This window comes from Ptychodera flava (assembly GCF_041260155.1).
Source record: "Ptychodera flava strain L36383 chromosome 23 unlocalized genomic scaffold, AS_Pfla_20210202 Scaffold_23__1_contigs__length_28996876_pilon, whole genome shotgun sequence".
Taxonomy (NCBI): domain Eukaryota; kingdom Metazoa; phylum Hemichordata; class Enteropneusta; family Ptychoderidae; genus Ptychodera; species Ptychodera flava.
This window is the reverse complement of record NW_027248277.1, coordinates 1,670,614-1,685,798: the sequence shown is the minus strand read 5'-3', so window position 1 is coordinate 1,685,798 and position 15,185 is coordinate 1,670,614. Positions and strand designations below refer to the sequence as shown.

At 34.4% G+C, this 15,185-nt stretch overlaps 1 protein-coding gene and 1 long non-coding RNA gene across 6 annotated transcripts in view; both read left to right on the top strand.

The window, feature by feature from the left end:
* LOC139123444 (uncharacterized) overlaps nt 1-15,185 on the top strand; it is an 80,431-nt gene that overhangs the window by 18,219 nt on the left and 47,027 nt on the right. The gene's annotated exons all lie outside the window — the stretch shown is intronic.
* On the top strand, nt 11,229-14,918 carry LOC139123711 (uncharacterized). Its single transcript, XR_011549775.1, has 3 exons — nt 11,229-11,615; nt 12,548-12,634; nt 13,764-14,918. It is a non-coding gene; the product is annotated as an uncharacterized lncRNA (long non-coding RNA).

Below are 15,185 nucleotides of genomic sequence, written 5' to 3'. Positions count from 1 at the left end.
AATGGTGGTCACTCAAACTACTTCAAAGAACATCCAAGAGAATGTACAATGTACTTCTCTTGATTCAAGTAAATTTAACAGTATCTTTCACTGCTTGTTGCCAACCACTGATAACTAACTTATGCACTAAATGGCATTTTTACACAGGCATATAATCAATTACGGAGGATGTTATCTCAGAGTATTACATCAAAAGTGAAACTACTACTTTGAAGTTAACTCATTATATATTGCATTTAAATGTTTTTTTCATTGAACATAACATTTTGATAAAGTGCATTTTCTATTCAGGTTACCATCACTTTTTCTCTAATGAAGTGACCTAAGCTTCAATGATGAGTGAAGGCAGTTTACATCTGTTAAGTATGGCAGAATCAATTTGTATATGTAACACACCCAATTCAACAGCTACTTTTGGTGGATTTGTATAGTGACATTTTCTAAAGGCTGGTGTATTACTGTAGCAGCTAATACGTTACCAAATAGAGATAATTATAGTAATCAGGGACAACCAGAACTACATTATTATCGCTTAATAACTGTTTGTTTTGTTGGCAAATGGTGTTTTCTAATTCAAGTGCATATTCACCAATGTCTGCCAGTAATACTTCTGTGGATATCTGTTACAAGAAAAAAAAACAGAAAAACAGAAATTTAATTTATAGCATCTTTGAACATTATTAAATGTTTTCTGTGACCAAGACTGGTACAACTGACATCAAATAGTCACAGCATGTAAATATTGAAAGTTTGAGATTTTTTACCATAGTGATTCATGTACAGAGCAGAATATCAGTCTATCTTGGCGAAGTTAATTCTTTCTGTCAAGAATAATGTTACAGCATACAACTTTGTAGTGCATAGGATAAATGGTAAGACAGGTAATATTACGAAGAAAGGTGTGGACAACATCAATAGTGTTTTAATAAGCTAATTGCACTGTTTTAAATGAAATGTGTTTACAATATGTATGTTACCAAGCATAGCACAGACAAAAAAGTCCCAATTGAGATTCTATCCATATCGGGTACGGCGAACTGCAAAACGAGGACTATGAGAAACATACTTGAAGTCATGATTATTTAAGCTTACAGTCTATACATTTTGTTTCTCAAGTTTTCTGTCACACAAAATGAAACCTTGATAACCAATGTAGTGCCAGTAGCAAAGAGTACTTTCAAGCATAACTCGCTGTATTTTTAATGCCATGCCAAATTCACACTGTGGTAACCAAAGAAACAATGGTCGTTAAGAATTGTGTGCATAAACTTAGAACTTTACTATTGTCATTTGATCTAAAATTCTTTGAAAATTATAGATAAAAGGATATTGCCTGTGGTTAAACTTGTCATGGAACGGCCGTAAATTACCCTGACTACAATCTGTAAATTTTACATGTACTTCAGTGTCTATACATGTGGTTGGCACGCTGTTCTAGAACTGTGCATTTTTGCTCTGTTGAAGACTATCCTATTATTTTCAAAGGGGAATGATGTAATTTTAAATGTAATATTTGAATTCCTTTGATCAATAATCAGACAAGAGTCAAAGGCAACATAATATTTCTTGTTGAATCTGAACATGAAAGTTACAAAAAGCAAGAATAAACAGTTTTACTTTGAAAATGTCAAGTTTTCGCTATGTTACACCCCTAGCCATAATTTGGAATGAGCCATTGGAAGATTGCCAAGTTATTTCTAACTAACAGGTAGAATCACGTGAGTTGATTCTTGTCTACTATCCACTTTGGTATTCATTATTGATTTGCTGTACCAAATTGATGATTCTAAACTAATAGCAGCCTTTAAGTTAACACAGATGAGCATTGTTATTTTAACTACAGGACTACATACAGAATCAGAATGCAGACTTGTACATTGCTCTCTGGTTTGAGTAGAATGATATGCGAATGTGATTGTGCCAGCCTACTTTTGTGGCATTTTTGGTGATATCTACTGATTGTATATCAACATTGATAAACGACTTCAGATGAAAAGGTCGCACTGTAGTGCTGGTTGAATCCTACCTAGTCGAACCAGAGGTGTGTCTGTAAACAATCACCCTGTCATACCACATTGGTTGACCTAAACTGAACTTTGAACCCATTTTTCTACTGTATAAACAAAGTAGCACAGCCATTTTGTTATATAATAATAATAATAATAATAATAATAATAATATAACAATAATAACTTTATTGACGTTATTCCCTCAAAGGTGAACATAGTCAAGAACTAATACTACTGAAATAAGAAAAGGATACTTATCAAAAAATAATAAATATATATATATATATATATATATATATATATATATATATATATATATTATATATATATATATGTATATATATATATATGTATATATATATATATATATATATATATTATACATATATATATAAATATAAGATATAACTTTATGCAGAATATGAAATGTTGGGTAATCTTAAAAAATATCTCTTTCTTGGATAAATGTTGTGAGGTATATCATGCTATCTGTATTGCTCATTATGTAGCAAAATTGGCTTGCAAATCCCAGTTGTTGAAGTTTTCATTGTTGACTGCTATCGAGTCTAACAATTTTTGTCGTGCTTGTGTATGACATGGACAACACATGATATAATGAAATTCGTCCTCAACTGAGTTAGTATCACACCTATTACAAATTCTGTCCTCAGCTTTTAGTTTTGGTCTCATGTGTCTACCTTTCTCAATCATCAGATTATGGTCACTTATTCTCAGCTTGGTAATGTATTTTCTGTCATTTTTATCTTTGATACAGCTTAAATACTTTTCCATTTTAAAATCTGTTTTAAACTTTCTATAAATGCGTAATTTGTTATTCTCTCCTGATGATGTCTTTTCTGCATTAACTTCATTTTTCCATTTTAAAATGTAGTCATTACTTATCTTATCTGTTAAGTATTTCACACTATGTTTATCATTTTGCCAAAATTACCAACACTCTCCAATCCTGTAATTTCTTGCATTGCAGTTGCCCAGGCCATGTTATTGTTAGTACAAAATACCATCACCTCATGGATCAAAGTATTTTCTTTCTTAGTGTATGTTCTATACCAATATTTAACCATCATTTTCTTGATAAAAGTTAAAAGAGGATGCCTGCCCATCTCACCTCTCACTGCTAAATTTGTTGCTGACTGATTAACTTGGAGAAGTATTTTACACAACTTAAGATTCAATTTTTCAATTGGTGTCCTATCTGAATATTTCTCAGTTCCCCAAATTTCACATCCATAAGTTAGTATAGGCCTAATAACATGGTCAAAAATATGAATCCATGCATGAATATTTATGTTAGCTGATGAACTGACCACTTTCTAATATAAAAGAACGCTTTCAGTGCCTTCTTGTATAGAGTCTCCTTTGCAATGTCAAACTTCCCATTACATTTGAAGTCTATGCCTAAGTATTTGTAGCTTTGAACAATTTCTAATTTCATACTATTATAATAAAAGTTATATCTATGACGAAGGACCCTAGCATTCTTGTTGAAAACAATGACTTTGGTTTTGTTAGTGTTGACTTCTAAATTCCAGTCATTACAATATGAATGAAGTTTATCAAAGCAACGCTGTAATCCAGCCTCTGATTCTGAAATTAATACAAGATCATCAGCATATAATAGAAAATTGATCAGAGACTGTCCTAAATTAACTGGTTCACACCTATCATCAAAGTAACCTGATAAATCGTTAACAAACAGATTAAAAAGAATGGGACTAATATTGCAACCTTGCCTAACTCCTCGCATTGATTTGAACTGTCGTGTGATTCCACCATTAAGTTTTATACTGTATTTGACTTCGTCATACATACTTTTAATTATTTGATAAATATTGCCATTAATATTGTGTGTTAGTAACTTATAATAGAGCCCTTGACGCCAAATACTATCAAATGCCTTTCTAAAATCAACAAATCCTACAAACAACCTATTTACATTTTTCCTTTTATCCTTCGCATTTTCAATGTTTGATTTATTAATATACTTATCAATAACCGATTTTAAGATGAACATGTTGTCTGTTGTTCGAAATCCAGGCCTAAACCCAGCCTGATATTGACTTAGAATATCATGGCTCTCAACATATTTATGTAATCTGTTATTCAAAACTGAAGTGAAAAGTTTTGAGAGACAACTTGATAGAGCTATCCCTCTGTAGTTATTTGGGTTATTTTTATCCCTGATTTGAAAAGTGGTTTTATAATGCTAGTGCGCCACATGTCTGGAAACTTTTTGAATTTAAAATACTATTAAAGAGTTTTGTTATTGGTTTCAGAAGGACAGACTGACCACTTATTAACATTTCATTGATTATTTTATCATCACCTGGCGACTTTTTCTTTTTTAACTGTTTAATTGCCTTCATGATTTCAGTGGAAGTAATATCCACATTCAATTCTTCATTAATTTCCTTACTTTCTAGCTCCTTTATAATTTTGTCTAATTTTGAACTATGGTTATATTTCTTATTTTGATTTGAGAAATGCTTGATCCATTCTTCAACACTTATACTATTACTGATATCATCATTTGTTGGTAAGGAATTGTTGGTTTTTAATTCTTTCAATGCACTCCAGAATTGATCTAAGTTACCACCATTCACTTCCGTGATATTATTTAAAAGATTCTCCTGGTACATTCTCTTTTTAGTTCTAATTAACTTTTTATACTCCTTCTTAAGTTGAAAATAGCAACCTCTCACATATGGGTCATTTGGATATTTCACAATCAGTTTACCCATTGCTCTAACTTCACGTTTTATTATAAAACATGATTTGTCATACCATCGACGACATGTTTTCTTTTTCACATTGCCTTTCTTTATAACTTTATGAGTGCAGGTTTTGAGTGACATGTCTGCAGCCGTGTAAATTATATCATTCAAGCCTTCACAGCATCATCAATATTACCAGTCAAATAATTAGTGTGTAAATACTGAGTAATTTTGGAACTGACTGGTGGGCTTTGGAGAGCCGCTTGATACTTCTCAGTTGAACTTTGTTCCCATAAATATCTTTTGGGAAGGGGTTAAGACCTGTACTGTTGTCCACATTTTCAGTTCTGACTTGCCCAGTGATTGCAAAAAATAGTGGACAATGGTCTGATAAGTGGGTCAATTGGTGAACTCTCAAGTATTGAATTTTAAAGTGAAGGCTTGATTGTGCGATTACATAGTCCACAAGGCTTGAGCCGTTATATGTGTAACATGTAAAATCTCCATACAAGTCGCCAATTTTTCTGCCATTGACAATTTTCATGTCTGTTGATAAACAGAGAACACCTTCTGATCTAATTTGGGATTTTCTGATCTTGACCAAATCATGATATTTTCACGTAAATTATTGCAATTTCACACTCTCTCTAATTAACTGACATTTTAAAGTATTAAAAACTGACAAATAGAAATCTTCAACCTTTAACATCAAAAATCTTATTTTTGGCAGGTAAAAAATCAACTTTTTCTGACAGGTTTCATTATGACATCTTTGAAACACAAAATAACCTGCATTTAAAGTCTCAGAAATTTTAATTTGAAAAATTAAAAATTATTACGTATATTGTTGAAGATTTCTAACATCGGCTGTGTAGACACAGTAGCAGGTGCCTGGTACAGTCTTTTTGGAAGAATGCTAGCTGACCCTGCTTGAGATGGCGTTCAATTGAACGCCATCTCAAAGCACAGCCTGGCCCTGCTTGAGATGGCGTTCAATTGAACGCCATCTCAAAGCACAGGCTGGCCCTGCTTGAGATGGCGTTCAAATGAACGCCATCTCAAAGCACAGGCTGACCCTGCTTGAGATGGCGTTCAATTGAACGCCATCTCAAAGCACAGCCTGGCCCTGCTTGAGATGGCGTTCAATTGAACGCCATCTCAAAGCACAGCCTGGCCCTGCTTGAGGTGGTGTTCAAATGAACGCCATTTCAAAGCACAGCCTGACCCTGCCTGAGATGGTGTTCAATTTAAGGCCGTCTCGAAGCACAAGCAGGCCATGTCAATGTTGGAGAATGAACATTTCTGATGAACAAATAGGCCACCTTGTGTTATCATTGGTGAATAAAACTGGTATGTTTGAGAGAGTGTTTGTACTGTTTCAAAGTAAAAAAGCATTTAATAAAAGACTAGGTAACAGCATTTCAAAAATTCAGCAAATCTAAGTGAACTGATCATTAATTTAAGAAAATTTAATATGTACCTGACAATATTATGTAAACACAAAAAATTAGACATTTTGGCTACCAGCATAACACCAGCTTTTCCCGAACATTGTGTAGAGACAATGGTAAAGACCACACAAATCCTGCACATACAGGCAGCAATTTCTTAACTTTTGACTGTTAATTGTTGCAAAGGCTGCCTCCAGAAATTTGATTATTAGTGACTGATCACAAAATAAACAAATCAATGTTGTAAACCATGTAATGTACCATACACTTTGGCTAGAAATCCTCTCTTGTTAAAAGTAACAAACTAGTTTGCAAGTTCCCAGAAGAAATTATTATCAATACACAGCACAGAGTGTTTCCTTTTAAGAATACAGTATTTAAGAATACATGCATCTTTCACCAATGCCAATTACACAACTACTGCTATAGAATCTAGATACATGTGGCAAATTTTGATTATGGAATAGTGAAAATAAAATTAACAGTTATAAACTAGCGTCCCTACGGCTGATACAGCTTCACTGTGTTACATGTACAGAATAACTATAATTTGTGATACTTGTGTTGATGATGAAGGTGGAAATCTTTGTTAGCTCATTTCAGGATGGCCTGACAAAAAGTGACAAAAAATAATAGCAAAAATTCACATGGACGATTTCACCATAATTTGAACAAATTATATTAAGATCATTCTTAAGAACATGTTAACCGAAGCTATCAGGTGAGTAGTTTATCGAGAAACATATTTTTTGACCAAAAATGGCTAATATTGCCAGAAAAATACAAACGTGTTGATCTTATAACAATTTTAATACATCACATTGAGATAACCCCCAGGAACCTGTATATAAATGTCAAAGCTATCACAAAAGCAGTTTTTGAGAAACAATTTTTCGGCAAAAATTGCCCCCTGATTACAAAATTTTTAGATTTCATGATTTTTTAATACATAAATAACCCTTAGGAACCTGTTGACAAAATATATCAAGCTATTGAATGAGTAGTACTTAAGTAACAAATTTTTGATGAAAAAGTATAAAATTAGCCTTAAAAATACAAATTTGCATATTTCATCACAATTTGAACAAATCTGATTAAAGTCATCCCTGGTTAACTGTACTCCACATTTTAAAGGAATCAGAAGAGTCATTTTGAAGATGCTGGGAATGTAAAAAGGTGACATACTCCAGACAACGAATGCCTGACAACAGACAATCGACATCCATCAGTTTGATAAACTTTGCATCGTTAACAGTGAAGCTTAAAATAGAAGTGAAAGATTGGCAAACAATGCTGCATGTCATTTTGATTAAACATCAGTCCTTCACTAGAACATAATTGATACTATGTTCCACTATATTCGAGGTGTTGGTATATATACTGTATGCATCAAAATAGTCACCTACATGTACAAGTACAGCAGTACAGAAGTTTATGTTGATATCACCTAGCTGACAATGCACATGTAATACACACTTTCCCAGAGGTTAAGCTTGAAAATTGTAAACTTTCAGAGCAGAATTTATCACCTACTTTCTTTAGCAATATTGCTGCATGTATTAAAAAAAGGTCTGATTGCAATGTCTGATTGCCGCATTTGATTGCCTTTCTTCCGATTGTCTTCCTTCTGATTATCTGGTGTGCTGGATGTAATGCAGTGTTCAACAATATCCTGCTGGATGCAGTGTCGGTGGACTTTAAACTCATAATTCTTCACTTCAACATGTTTATCAATCTGAAGAACCCGTTCGCATGCTGGACAAAGAACACTTCTACTATCACACCTGGCTTAAGAGTGCTGTAGGTCTCCATCTCTTATCTTTTCTTCAGTCTGTGTTTTCCCATAGAAACCTTAAAATGAATATTTAAAATTTCAAATTAGGAGAAAATTCAAAAGTGATAGGAAAAAATGAAATTTGACATTTTACAATTTACTAAAGAACAATAAAATTAAAGATGTAAAAATTTAAAGCTATTATTATCAAAGGGAAGCAGTCATAGAAACTGTGTTCAAGGGTCGTATCTGACCCGTACAACCAATGTTAACAGTGTAACTAAGGTATGATGGTGATTGGTGAAAGTTAAAAGTCTGTCATAATCTACAACATCATATAATTTAAAAGTTGCAGCTCACATGATGAGGGACATCTGGATATCTTTAACAAAATACCGGTACATTGTTTGTAAACAAGAAACTCATGCAGTTTCAACGATGGTTTCCATTGAGCTAAAGATGGTTACTGGAGGGAGGGTCACCATATTTTGTGCAACCATAAGAAGGAAAGATGTGGCTCATTTAGTGCTTCATCCAAAAATATCGAATCATAATACATGGAGTCTATCTGGCAAATTGTTGACAATTTTCCCCCACAAAACATGCCGTATCTGCATGTAATATATATTTGTTTGATAATGTATTTAAATGTACTTTGCTTGAATTGGGAAGTAAAATGTGCATTTGTGTACGAGAAATTGATTTCTGAATTTCATCTAAAAAGCTGGTTCACTACTGTATCCATGGTGTCTATGATGAAACTATGAATATTTTTTTTGCAGTACAAAATTAGATAAATCTGTGCATTTATGTATGCCTGATTATTTACATTATTGTTTTTGATTAGACTAGAGTGGTTACAAGTCCATGGTTGTGCAAGAAATTTGATTTTGGAATTTCACCGAAATGTTGATTCACTATGCATGGCGGTCTATGATGAAACTATGAATAATTTTTTTTTCCAATACAAAACTAGGTAAATCTGTGCATGTATGTGTGCTTGATTATTTGTATTAATGTTTTTGATTAAACTAGTAAACTAGAGTGGTTGTAAGTCCATGGTTGTGCAAGAACTTTGATATTGGAATTTCACTGAAATGTTAATTCACTATGCATGGCGGTCTATGATGAAACAATGAATAATTTTTTTTCCAATACAAAACTAGGTAAATCTGTGCATGTATGTGTGCTTGATTATTTATATTAATGTTTTTGATGAAACTAGAGTGGTTGTAAGTCCATGATTGAGCAAGAAATTTGATTTTGGAATTTCACTGAAATGTCAATTCACTATGCATGGCGGTCTATGAGGAAACAATGAATAATTTTTTTTCCAATACAAAACTAGGTAAATCTGTGCATGTATGTGTGCTTGATTATTTATATTAATGTTTTTGATTAAACTAGAATGGTTACAAGTCCATGGTTGTGCAAGAAATTTGATTTTGGAATTTCACCGAAATGTCAATTCACTATGCATGGCGGTCTATGATGAAACTATGAAACTATAAATATTTTTTTTTTCAAATACAAAACTAGGTAAATCTGTGCATGTATGTGTGCTTGATTATTGTATTAATGTTTTAGATTAAACTAGTAAACTAGAGTGGTTGTAAGGCCATGGTTGTGCAAGAACTTTGATATTGGAATTTCACTGAAATGTTACATGTAATTCACTATGCATGGCGGTCTATGATGAAATAGTGAATAATTTTTTTTCCAATACAAAACTAGGTAAATCTGTGCACATATGTGTGCTTGATTATTTGTATTAATGTTTTAGATTAAACGAGTAAACTAGAGTGGTTGTAAGGCCATGGTTGTGCAAGAATTTTGATATTGGAATTTCACTGAAATGTTACATGTAATTCACTATGCATGGCGGTCTATGATGAAACAATGAATAATTTTTTTCCAATACAAAACTAGATAAATCTGTGCATGTAATAATAATAGTATTATTGCTTGATTATTTATATTAATGTTTTTGATTAAACTAGAGTGGTTGTAAGTCCATGGTTGTGCACTTGAAGAAATTTGATTTTTGAATTTCACTCAAAAGTTGATTTACTGTACATGGTACGTAGCCTATGAGAGAACTATGCACAAGTTTTCCAATATAAAACTGACAATATCTTTGAATTTATGTACATTTGATAATAGATATACACTTTTCCACCTGTTGCATATGTTTTTGCCTCTTGTCTTTTATCAGTTTTAACTGTTCAAGATGTGTAGGATACCACTTTATCTTCTTTGCTTGTGAAACTTGTGGATAATGTGTACATATTTTGTTGGTGATTTCCTATTCAGGAAATATCACATGGACAATCAAAGTTTTGGCCATAAAATCAGCTTCTGTCAAAAGTGACCCCCCCCCCACCGATAGGTTTATAAAAAGTGACCCTCCCCTTGAACTGTTTTCTAAAAAGTGACCCTCCCCCAATTGCCCCCCCCCCTCTGTAATTTCTGAAGGCTCCCTAATGATGAGTCCCTATCGTCGGTGACTGTCACTGTGTCAGGTAAAATCATTTCAATGGAGATGCCCTAACCACTGATATAACTGAAAATATAGCTTTTTACGTACCATCCTCTCAAACATAACTCCAAAGGGTCCGTTTGGCAGTGCTTTCACCTCTTAACGTTCACGCTACGATCACAATTCCTTTCGCTCTGCATGCTCTGCAAGTGCTGACATCATTTCTCGGGAACAGCACGGTCACTCCAGCTCCACAACATGTTGGCAGACATCAAAGTCATCGGCGATATCCAGGTTTCCGTTGCAATTTCTATGTAGTCCTGCCATTAAATCGTCGGAGTAATGGATGTTCTACATTCGGAATCAGTAACCTTTCCCAACTAAGAAATAAGTGCAGTGGACATAACAAAATCATTCGAATGCCGCGCCGTTTACTTTACACGTTCGACTTGAAACAATGCAAAAGCCTCACAGCTGGGTGACCCGTGACCTTTACTATGTTAATTTGCAAAGACCATCTTACTTGGTGTAAGAGTTGCCGTCTCGCTTAACGAGAAACATATGATTGACTACACCTCCACAACAATCATGAAGACTGTACCACACTACCCAGTATTTTACACAGTAGGAAAACTTTACGGCGTAAGAAAACAACATGTACCTTTAACACAACCGCGCGGCAAGCCCTATGTGTACCTGTATATTAAAATGGAATATGCCGCCATGAAATGATTGTTTACAGTTTGTGTAAGACCAGCGACTTCAGTATACAGCTAGCAGCGTTCATCAGCGAGAGTCTCAGTACACTACCACTAATTTATCTAGACTGCTCATCGAAGTTGACTGACAGTTGAACTACTGCCCAGTTCATCACATTTATGCCAGGGAGAACATGTATTGTAGATCTCGTAGCGTGATAAATGCGCAAAGACGGGTTCCAGCGCTGACCGATCAGCCACACATCGGAGCAATGAGGACGGGTTAAACCCATTACATAACACATTGGCTCGACTTTTGAGGTGCGGAATGGAATGTAAACATCCATGGGAATATTGACGCTGTGTATCCAGCAAGTTTGGCCAAATCTTTTCAATGATTCCTCAGCCTGTGAGCTTTACCAAGAAATGCTTGTGAATGCACTAGCTGGCGAGCGAAACTTGAATGAAGGTAAATGTTATATTTTGTTTAACCTATTGTTAAACCATTGTTTACAAATCCAAGCTCCTCTGATTGTGGGGAAAAAAGGCTGCAGTCTGTATACAGTGGGAGGGGGTATGTCAATATACTGGCCATTAGAAAACCATTTATGCGACCAAACAGAACTTTAAAATGTGATCCATATTTTTATTACATTGTAGAGAGATCACTTGATTGCTTTTCTCAGCTGTAATCATTATTTGTAAATCATTACTTGTGTGACAAGAACAGTAGAGGTTGAGATAGAGAATTAATCACTACATCATCAACTCTGTATTTGATCCATCAGCATACTGTATGTACTTTTGCCATACAAACTGTGAAGTTTGAGCTTCAGTGATCTAAGGAGAGACAAACTGCCCAGTTATTATCAGGATCTATAATTCATAAGGGCATAATTCACAAAAGAAGCCCATCTTTATATTCATCATGGATGCAGTGTCATCTTCAACAAAAGTAAATATTAAGAAAATTGAGTAACAAACGAGTAAAAAATCACCCATATGTTCATTTATCTGCACAAGATTGTATTTTTTACGAGCATCTTATTAATTATTTGTTCTAGCAAGATCTCTGCCACAGATGGAAATGCTTGGGATGCATCTTTCTGTATAAACTTATACTTATTTTGACACTGTACATAGAAAGATAAGAAATGATGTCAGAGAATTTATATGACATACATGTAAAGTCAGTGGTGGCTAGCATAGAGTAGATATTTCATAAATGTGAGTGGAACTTTGTCATTTCTCATACCATACATGTATACTGTAATTATTAATTTTATAGACAACAGTCCAACTCTATCTGTGATGTAATAATAAACTACTGGTATATCATGTAAGTGTTCAGTGAGGGACCATGATTTAGACATATGACTCCTGTAAAATTTTCTTTTTCAGGATTTTGACACAGAGATGATGTATGGGAGACTTATTACCTGTAAGAAAAGACCACCAGTCCACCAGCCTTTCATTAACCCTTAAAATGTAAGTGTGATTATCTGACAAAGATCAAATCTGTCCAACATTCTCTCTCTTTCCAGTAATAAGACTTTGTTCACAAACACTTCAGGACGGGGAATGGCGGGGACTTGAAAACAGTTATATGTACTACATGCAGGGGTGGGGGTGTCTGAGAAAAAATTGACATTGCAAAGGAGGAACTTAAAACATTTCTGAATATCAAATTCCTTTCCAAATATGTTATAGCACTTTCATTTCCTGCCATTTCATTTTCAGCACACCCTTTGGGCACTGTAAGTGATTAAAGCATAATAATGCACTTTTCATGCACATGTAATATTTAATTTTTGCTAACTGGAGACCACTAAAACTAATGGTATATGTATGTGTTATTACATTTGGATCATAAATTAAGCTCACAGACAGTTTTAATCATTATGAAAGCCAAGTCAGAATATTGTTTATTTCTACACAAAATTTAGCTTATTGGACAATTTCACAATCGTCATGAAAGCTAAACCAATAATATTTTTCTGCTTAAAATTTTCCAATTTTTTACTTCCCATTTGCCATACACATGGCAACTGGGAGGTTGTATGCAATGGCATCAAAATATCTGCATGTGATATGTCTGACTATACATTGTATGTCCGTACAGTGTTTGTATGTCTGTCTATCTGTCTGTCCAGATCAAAAACTTCCAAACCTCTGCTCATGTTGAGCTGATTTTTGAGTAGTCATGCCATGTGTGATGTACCGGTAGATGTACCGTTGTTTAAATGAACCTCATCATTGAATTGATGGCAAATTCTCATATTTGTATTTTTGTGGCAATATTTTCCACTTTTTGATCAAACTATCTTCTTCTTTGAAAGTGTTTATCCCATTTCTTACAAATTAGGTGCCCAGGTCATTATGAGATGAAGTACTTCATATATGCTTCAGTATAAGAATGATTTGCAGTCGAATTTTCTTAGTAATCATTCTGTAGGAATACAATGTTGCTGTATGTGTTTGCTAGCACTGAGTATTTCTATAAAATGGGAGTGCAGTGTCATCAACAGTTTTTGTTGTATTTTTCATGACATATCATTACATGTTGTTTTTTTCAAAGTCAATATCATGACCATTTGTTTATCTTTTCTGATCACAGCTTCTGGCCAAAAGAAGTCACCAATGACAACACATACAGACAGAAAAAACAATGTAGACATTTTGTCAACAAAAGGATACAATAATTCAAATAAGAGATAGACACCTTGGAAGCGTTAACCATTGTGGTCTGTGTAAGTCACATGTACAGAAACTACGTGTAGATGAGAAGTGAACATCAAATCTACAGCGATATTTTTTCCTATGATAAGCCCAAGACCTGAAAGTATGTAGACCTGGAAACTGGACATGTTTAACAACCACGTGTTGAGCAATGAAACTTCATCGGATGAATGATCTGGTGGAATCAACGTAAACATGTACTCAGAGACTGTAGTGACAGTGATGTAACGGGATGTAATGGAGGAATTCTTCTTGTATTACTGACAAAAGTTTGTTAATTTTCTTTCTGTACATTTCTTAAATTAGATTAAGTTGTATAAGTTGTATACAATTGAGCTTGTCATTTTCTTGTGGCACATGTAGCCAATGCAGCTGCCCTTCTCACTGTCTGCTCTCTTATTCGGTAGTTTAGTGAAACAGCAACAGTACACAGCAAAACTTCCATTCAGAAAGGCATGTCCAGGGCTAGCAGAAAACAAGCCTAAGGCCAGTCTTAAGCTTGTTTAAGGCTAGCCTAAAGCAAGCCCGCGGCATACCCAGCTTGACAGCAAAGTCTGCATGTCTCATTCTCACCTTGTCTGGGGCCATTGAGTCTAAAGGTGATAACTATCATTGCCACTGAATTACATTTATATGTGATTTCCTGCACATTGTAAGAGATAATGTAGTGTTGAAAGCTATTCTGTGGGTCTCAGACTTACTTTGGGCTTGTTTTGGGCTTATCTAAGTCATGCCCAAAGCAGGACTTAATTGAACACAAGTTTTGCTGTGTACTGTATCAGGTGTTTGTGTGAAGGTCTCATGTATTCAGTAAAATTCACTTGTTTGGAAAGGTATAGGTCATTTCTTAACAAGTACAAGGCCTTGTGTCCTAGAATTATTCCTGTCATTTGCTATTGAAAATTGTAACACATACAATTTCATATTTCTATGCTTTGACCATGACAACATCAGATATCAATAAATTTGCCTAGACACAGTGCACAATTGAACATCATCTCTACAAGGTTTGAGACGGTGTTCAATTGAACGCCATCTCAAAGAATGCTTGAGATGGCGTTCAATTGAATGCCGTCTCAAACATTCTTTGAGATGGCGTTCGCCATCTCAAAGAATGCTTGAGATGGCGTTCAATGGAACGCCTTCTCAAAGAATGCTTGAGATGGCGTTCAATTGAACGCCGTCTCAAGCATTCTTTGAGATGGCGTTCAATTGAACGCCATCTCAAGCATTCTTTGAGACGGCGTTCAATTGAACGCCGTCTCAAATATCAATTGCCTGTTTTATTCTTCCAAAAATG